The sequence below is a fragment of the Melampsora larici-populina genome (assembly GCF_000204055.1).
Source record: "Melampsora larici-populina 98AG31 unplaced genomic scaffold MELLAscaffold_57, whole genome shotgun sequence".
NCBI classification, from domain to species: domain Eukaryota; kingdom Fungi; phylum Basidiomycota; class Pucciniomycetes; order Pucciniales; family Melampsoraceae; genus Melampsora; species Melampsora laricis-populina.
The window spans coordinates 324443-331312 of NW_006768821.1; positions in this window are offsets into that span (position 1 = coordinate 324443).

A 6870-nucleotide genomic window follows, 5' to 3' on the forward strand; every position below is an offset into this window, starting at 1 on the left:
TAAAAAGTTTCCCTTTAAACCAGGTAACAAACCGTACAATTCAAATCCGAAACAAATTACACAAGCTTTAGAAGAACTGGAGAAAGGATCTACCGCAGCCATATTTCAGTTAAGAGCAGGTCATAGCCCGCTCAACAAACATCTTTTCAAAAGAAACCTCACTGATTCCCCTCTTTGCAAGACCTGTGGGATAACTGAGAACACTCACCATTTTTTATTATATTGCAGGAAATACTCCAAGGCTCGCAAAGCTATGAGATCTCGACTCAAAGAAGAAAAAGTCAAAGTGAACTGGAACAATTCAGTCAAATTACTTGACACTCCTAAAGCTTTTCCTTCATTAGCAGATTTCATCTTGAAAACTAAACGATTTGTGCATTTCCACTCTTATTTACAGGACCAAACCCAAAGGGATCGGCCGCGGAGCAAAGAACGAGTTGTCATACGATGAAGAGATCAGATCAAAAAAAAAAAAAATCGCTGATAAAGACTCACGTAACTGGGTTCGATTGAAAAACATCAGAAACAGCGTACTGCCAAACCTCGTTACGGAGTTCGTCGGATAATAACCGTCGAGGCAGTCCTTCATCAACTTATAATTTTAACAAATCGCTTATAAGTACTCACGTAACTGGGTTCGATTGAAAAATATCAGAAAAAGCGTACTGTCTAATCTCGTTACGGAGTTCGTCGGGCAATGCCCGACGAGGCAGTTTCTTCACAATCTTCTTAATCTTTTAAACCGCTTATAAGTACTCACGTAACTGGGTTCGATTGAAAAATATCAGAAAAAGCGTATTGCCTAATCTCGTTACGGAGTTTGTTGGATAATAACCAACGAGGCAATTTTCTGTTCTTTACAACAGACTATCAATGTTGTGAATTTTAAAAGAAATCCACCAAATACCCAACTGGGTCGTGCTTGCACAAAGGTGTGAATACCAAAAGGGTTCTTCCTTACTTTTAAAAAAAAAAAAAACAGGATCTTTTTTCGACATCAAATGACAACTTATTCTTTGCTTCGACTAGATGACCGCTATCCCTAAGGTGAACTAGTCCTTACTGTTTTTAACTTGTTTAGTTAGTGTTCTATGCAATAAATGCCCAATGCACTTTAAAAAAAAAAAAAAAAAAAAAAAAGACCGGGACCGTTTGTTGAGCCGGTGCTCATTTGGGGGCTCTCAGGAGGGCTCGGCATCACCCACCTTGACGGGACCTCAGCGGGGCGCGGCATGCCGAGGGGTCCTTCAGCTCGCAGGGGGCACGGCTCTCATTTGCTCTTCTTGGTATTTCTCAGTTTGTTAACTTTCCTGTCTCTTCATGTAAATTATTGAGTTTCCACTTTTTGTCTTCCGGATCTGTATTCTGTCTGATCTCTCTTGAGATTCGGGGCGCTTCATTTAATACAACTGAACCGGGGTCTTTTTGTCTCGAACTCTAATTTATTTGTATAGTCTTTGTGGAAACCACGTGTTCCTTTCTGGACGATCTTATTTCATCTACGGGTCTGTGGAATCTTGTCAGTATTCAGCTCTACCCTTGGACTCAGTGGACCTATGGATGGAATGGACGCCGCTTGTGCATTTGCTTACCAACGTTCTCCTGTCTATTTCTCCGGTCTATTGCCCACAGAAGGTTTTTGGCTTTGGTGATCTCTTCCTCGCTATAGTCCCTTAGGTACACGTCTACCACGTTTGAGACCCATCGACCTTGCGTCATAATCCTCTCTTTACTCCAGCCGAGGTTCCATTTCAGAGAGGCGCCTCCTATTCGAAAGGAGTGGCCTGTCCAGTCTCCTACTGTTACGCTAGCTTTTCCCCAAAGGCTTTCTAGTCCTTTGATGAACACCTTCTTGGACAGTGGTTTCCGTGATTTCCCAGATCCGTATCCGAACAGCACGTCTTTGTTTCCGAGGTCTTTGTTCCTGTCCAACACTTGTTCTAAAGTGGCTACCCGGTCTAGAATTGATCTTTGTGATGGAATTTGGATGAATTGAGGTTCGCCGGGTCTTGCGGTCTTCGCCCTCCACAAGGTGAGCACTGCTACCCTCTTCTCTCCATCACCTTCAAAGGATAGGTCACCTCTTGTTGACATTCCTTCCTTCCTCTTGGTTCTTGTTAGCTCGCCTATCCTCATCATGCCCCAAAAGGCTACTAGTGCGGTTGTTGAGATTACCTCTTCCAACTCTGACCTTCCTCCGAGCTTGCAAACTAGACCAATGAGTTCACGGACCTGAATCGGTTGTTTCACGTTAGAGTCTTTGTGGTCCTCCATGCTTCCCCCCAGGCGTTTCCGTTCTTCTGCTTGCTCCGTAGCTTGGATCAAGGCTTTGATCATCTTTTGGTTTAGGTCCGGGGGTTCTAGCTTGGTGGCCATTTGCCATGCGGTTAGGCCAGCGAGGTATTTCTCTATGGTTTTTGCCTTGACTGTCCTTTTGGCAGATAACTCCTTCTTGACATTCAATTCCCCGGCCCATACTATGAAGCCGTAGATGTTGTTGGCTTGTACGGGTATGGCCGGCTTCCATTCCCTTCCGACTTCCTCGATGAACTCCTTAAACTTTGCTACTGCGCTTGAGTAGCCCTGCATCGTCGTATCCGCCCATGAGCCGCTGACCATGTGCCGTGCTATCTGTTTAGTCTTATCGTTGGCGATTTCATCTTTGATCGTGGCAAAACTGGGCTTTCCTTTCATGGCCTTGGTTGCCTGTTGAAAGCTGTAGGAAAGCACGATATTTATATATATAAAGGGGTATGTATCAAGATTTGTTAGGAGGGAGGGAAAGTTGTACGGCAGATGCCTCTAGGTAGTCTTCAAGGTCTGCAGGTATGATGATTTGTAGACGGTCTTCGTCGTAGTTTTTGATTCTGATTCCCCTAGACAGGTTATCTGAGTCGTTGTCTAACAAGGTGACTCTCTTCTCCTCCAGATTGCGGTCTAGAATTGCCAGCCGTCTTTGTATCACCCTCCACTTGTTATTCACCGCGACATGTTTTGACTTGAGGTTTCGCACTACTCCTTCAGTGGTAGTATTATCTGTTAGGAACAGAAAATGTTTTCCTTGTACGTTGGTCAGCTGGACCATCATCTTGAGACCTAGCCATACCGCCACTGTTTCGGCCCAAGCAATGTCTTGCTTCACACTGAGTGAGTCTGTTTGATCTCAACCACTCTTTAGCCTCCACTGGGCCCAGCGGTTCCCGATTTTTACACCGATTCCGTGATTGGTTGCTGCGTCTCCAACCCGGCCCATGTCGATCGATCCCATTTTTGGTAGCAGTTTTAGGTTGGTGAATTCTTGTAGTACCCTTTTCCATTCCCACAGATCGTCTGTTCCATCTTTTGGCATGCTTCTCGGGGCGCACTTCTCTTTCCACCTTTCCATCCAGTGGTCTATGTTTGTAAAGAAGCATCTCATTTGGGGTAATATATTTGTGAGGTGAGAAAGTCTTCCTCTCAATTTTTCCACTTCTTTAAAGTTGTGTGGTCCGCTATTTGTTATGGCTTCATCCACCTTTTGTCTCCTCATTTCTATTTTTTCCTCCGGTGTTCTTACTGTTTTGTTCTTTCCGTTCCAGATAAAACCAATGTATTTCTGCTTGGTTGTGAATTTGGCATATTTACCCTTGTTGGTTTTTGCTCCGAGTTCCGCGCTTAGTTGTACAACATCCTTCATGGTCGTTTTGTTACCGCTGGCGACGCTCTTTATGAAGAGATTGTTGTCAACCCATCGGAAGACCATCTCGAAACCGAAATGTAACTGCATCATGTCCTTCCAGGCGTCTGCGGGCCCTCCGAAGCTACCGCAACCCGCCACGCCTCCAAACGAGACTCGTGTGTCCAGGATTATTGAACCCTCGTTTGTTCTTATCATTAGGAACTTCCATTGACTAGGGTGGGTGTGTATTTGGCGGTACGCCTTTTCCCAATCAAAAATCCCTAGGAGTAGTTCTCCTGTCGAGTTGGCAAAAAACAGTGCCACCCTTGCAAAGTCGTCCCAGGTAGTTTTGAACTCGTTCTTGTCAATGAAGGAGTTTACTGACAGCAAATCTCCTTCGTACTTTGGGTAGGACTAATTGTTGATTATATGTTTGGTCCCGTCTCCGTTTGTGACTACTCCCATCGGGCTGGTTCTGAAAAACCATACTCTTTCCAAGACTTCCTCTTCCGTGAAAGGGCCCCTCATCCGTCCTGTGGTGAGTTCTTTCTGTAGTTTTTCAATGATTACTTTGTTGCCCTCTTTCAATCTGTTGTGGTTGATTGGTGAGTAGAATCTTAGGTTTTCCGGGACGTGCTCCGGTATTCCTTGGTTGAACCCGTTGCGGAATCCATCCATTATCTTACTGTGTTTCTCCAGTAAGTCTAGTTCTTTCAGTCTCCTTTACCATTCGTCGAGGTTCATCTCGCATTCGACTGAGGATGGCCACTCCTTGTTTGGTATTAGAATAGGGGTTACTTCAACACCTGGGTTTGACAACAATCGTTTCCCGTTAGTTTGTTTTCCTTCCCCGCTCTCTCATGTTGGTTTTTGAATCTCGCATCTATGGCTCACCTTTCCTGTTAGGTTCCGACATCGTATGTCTGGATCTGTCTTCTTGGACACAAATCTCCGGTGATGGGTCCTTCTGCGGTAAATCCCGTTGATGGGGTTGTTCTTCACTCGCTTGATTGCTGTAGGTTTGGATGGAAATGGGAACAGGCATTTGGGACATTTGTAAGTTTCATTTAATTTCTGGGGCTTTATGATTCATGGAAAGACTTTGTTTTAGATTGTCTTTTGACTACGTCTACTAGTAGGTCGCTGTCAGGAGATACTTTCCTACCTTTGTGGACAGCGCTTGTATCAACATAGGTAGTGAAGCATATAGACACATGTGCTTATAGGAGATAAAAGAGGAGGGGGATGACATCTGAATTGTAGTGGAGCGGAAACCGGGTCTACAATCTGTAACAATCGGGCAAGAAGAAAAAAGGGGGTATTTAACAACGTGAATACAAATAATGTCTTACTAGGTCTGTTTTCCTCCACTGTTTTGTCTATTTACTATAGCTAATGCACCGCTCTGTCCGCCTCCACCCGTTTTGGGTACTATTGCTAGTTGACTTTGCGGTTCACTAGGGCCTGCTATGGCACTACTTTGGTTATAGGCCGGCTGGAAAGTATGTCTGTACATGTTACTGCTTGCGTACGGGACCCTGGGCTGGAAAGTGAATGTGGAGGACGGATAGTTGTTGTTATAAGGGGGATTGTTCTGATTTCGGCTAAAGTACTGGCCCGTTGTAGTATTTAAAGCTCAACAAGAGCTTTACAACACCTAAGAAGGGATAATCTACTACGTGTAATATAGTAGAAGTTGCCTAAAGACTGCCTTCTTCAAAGAAACCAGCACAAGTGCACTTGCTGACCACTTTGTGATAACAGAGAAATAGATAAGGCACCAGAGAAAATAAAGCAATACTGTTGTGTAGTATTATTCCCAGTTTTTAAGCACAAAAAGTCACACACTATGTTATTACTAGCAATACTGTTGTAAGTATTATTCCCAATTTGACTTGTAGTCTTTAACACACGTAAATAAATTTCTCCTTGCTTTGAAGGGGTGGATTTAAGTGATCTTAGTACAAATATAGTAAATAAATGATGATTTATAACACTACAACAAAGGTATAAGATGCAGAAAAGTGGTGCTACAATCCTAAAATCATCAAGGAGTACTTATATCCACATGTAACAACCTCTACAACAGTCAACAGCCTCAAAAACCAATCAAATCCGCCTAAATAACCTTAAAAACCATGTAATGACGCAATGTAATGATCTTATTACTAATGTATGATGTAATTTTCACAGCAAAAAGTGATCAATGACGCAATAATATGATGTACAGCACTTCTTAAGATGAATACAGGTGATTTTTTCCTTGTAAACTAGCTGAAACCCAATTTTTGAGATTACGAATTTTTTCAGATGTGCTCCAATTTTTGATTACTAAATTGCATCTTGTAGCCCACGTGTTACTGATCATTTCTGACACCTATATGACCTACTTCTGATGAGTGATGAGTAAGATATTGAGTTGTGAAGTTACGGTTTTTGGTGTTACATGTTGACTTGTGACTGTAAATTCGAGATTCACACCAATTTCTTATTTGCCTTATAACTTTTTACATACACCTCCGTTACTAATGATTTAAAGGTTGTACATTATGTAATTCACTCTTCTGCGTTGAATGAGCTATCTACCAACTTGATATGACGTTATTTGACATATGTAATTAGCTGAAAACCTTCATTTTCCACGAAATTCACCCATTTTCTTCACTTTTCACAGCTGCTACTCTCTTTTTCTTGCTCATGTAATATGACATCATCTTCTATAACCTTAAAAATCCCGGAAAATCCTCTTGGCAACCTTAATTTCCACTACTACCACCATTACATATGTAAACTACACGCATAACCCTTGTTTACCAACTTCGAAAAAGTACCTTTCTGCTAATAACTTCTGTTTTCCCTTATCAACCTGGAAGATTAACATTGTTACTGTATAATAAACTGTTGTTCTTTCACATTCTAACCTCATAAAACCCATAACTTAATTATAAATAAGCTAAAAACCATTTTCCAATTTTTACACCTATATTTTCGAATTTTTCTTGCTAGAGAACTCGCGGGCAGGCCCGCAACAGTTTTACAGGTTTCTCATAGTCATGTACTCAAATTATGAAGAACCTGTATAGTGTTGAGGTGTTACTTTCAACACCCACCGCTCAAGTGACAGCGGCTACAAATAAATCAATTACAACCAACTAATGTTCTTTCCAATTCCTAAGAAAAACAACAACTATACAGTACTAAAAGTCTTGTAT